This window comes from Synchiropus splendidus, unplaced genomic scaffold, assembly GCF_027744825.2.
Source record: "Synchiropus splendidus isolate RoL2022-P1 unplaced genomic scaffold, RoL_Sspl_1.0 HiC_scaffold_68, whole genome shotgun sequence".
Taxonomy (NCBI): domain Eukaryota; kingdom Metazoa; phylum Chordata; class Actinopteri; order Syngnathiformes; family Callionymidae; genus Synchiropus; species Synchiropus splendidus.
This window is the reverse complement of record NW_026527102.1, coordinates 50,761-52,640: the sequence shown is the minus strand read 5'-3', so window position 1 is coordinate 52,640 and position 1,880 is coordinate 50,761.

Genomic DNA, 1,880 nt, shown 5'->3' with positions numbered 1-1,880 from the left:
TTCTAGTAGTTGCACATCAAATCTAAACTGTCTGAAGTGTTTTTCCAAAGTTATCAACACTTTTATGTTTGGCGTTCCGAAACCCACCTTATCTCAGGCTGAAAAGGGTTTTTACGCATTGTGCCATAACTTTTCAGGGAAGCTTCAGAACATGAAATTTTAACCTCCCACTAAAGCAGAAAGGGTCTTTCTAGTAGGTGCACATCAAATCTAAGCTGTCTGAAGTGTTTTTCGAAAGTTATCAACACTTTTATGTTTGGCGTTCCGAAACCCACCTTATCTCAGGCTGAAAAGCGTTTTTGTGCATTGTGCCATAACTTTTCAGGGAAGCTTCAGAACATGAAATTTTAACCTCCCACTATAGCAGAAAGGGTCTTTCTAGTAGTTGCACATCAAATCTAAACTGTCTGAAGTGTTTTTCCAAAGTTATCAACACTTTTATGTTTGGCGTTCCGAAACCCACCTTATCTCAGGCTGAAAAGCGTTTTTGTGCATTGTGCCATAACTTTTCAGGGAAGCTTCAGAACATGAAATTTTAACCTCCCACTATAGCAGAAAGGGTCTTTCTAGTAGTTGCACATCAAATCTAAACTGTCTGAAGTGTTTTTCCAAAGTTATCAACACTTTTATGTTTGGCGTTCCGAAACCCACCTTATCTCAGGCTGAAAAGCGTTTTTGTGCATTGTGCCATAACTTTTCAGGGAAGCTTCAGAACAGGAAATTTTAACCTCCCACTATAGCAGAAAGGGTCTTTCTAGTAGTTGCACATCAAATCTAAACTGTCTGAAGTGTTTTTCCAAAGTTATCAACACTTTTATGTTTGGCGTTCCGAAACCCACCTTATCTCAGGCTGAAAAGCGTTTTTGTGCATTGTGCCATAACTTTTCAGGGAAGCTTCAGAACATGAAATTTTAACCTCCCACTAAAGCAGAAAGGGTCTTTCTAGTAGGTGCACATCAAATCTAAGCTGTCTGAAGTGTTTTTCGAAAGTTATCAACACTTTTATGTTTGGCGTTCCGAAACCCACCTTATCTCAGGCTGAAAAGCGTTTTTGTGCATTGTGCCATAACTTTTCAGGGAAGCTTCAGAACATGAAATTTTAACCTCCCACTATAGCAGAAAGGGTCTTTCTAGTAGTTGCACATCAAATCTAAACTGTCTGAAGTGTTTTTCCAAAGTTATCAACACTTTTATGTTTGGCGTTCCGAAACCCACCTTATCTCAGGCTGAAAAGCGTTTTTGTGCATTGTGCCATAACTTTTCAGGGAAGCTTCAGAACATGAAATTTTAACCTCCCACTATAGCAGAAAGGGTCTTTCTAGTAGTTGCACATCAAATCTAAACTGTCTGAAGTGTTTTTCCAAAGTTATCAACACTTTTATGTTTGGCGTTCCGAAACCCACCTTATCTCAGGCTGAAAAGCGTTTTTGTGCATTGTGCCATAACTTTTCAGGGAAGCTTCAGAACATGAAATTTTAACCTCCCACTATAGCAGAAAGGGTCTTTCTAGTAGTTGCACATCAAATCTAAGCTGTCTGAAGTGTTTTTCAAAAGTTATCAACACTTTTATGTTTGGCGTTCCGAAACCCACCTTATCTCAGGCTGAAAAGCGTTTTTGTGCATTGTGCCATAACTTTTCAGGAAAGCTTCAGAACATGAAATTTTAACCTCCCACTATAGCAGAAAGGGTCTTTCTAGTAGTTGCACATCAAATCTAAACTGTCTGAAGTGTTTTTCCAAAGTTATCAACACTTTTATGTTTGGCGTTCCGAAACCCACCTTATCTCAGGCTGAAAAGCGTTTTTACGCATTGTGCCATAACTTTTCAGGGAAGCTTCAGAACATGAAATTTTAACCTCCCACTATAGCAGAAAGGGTCT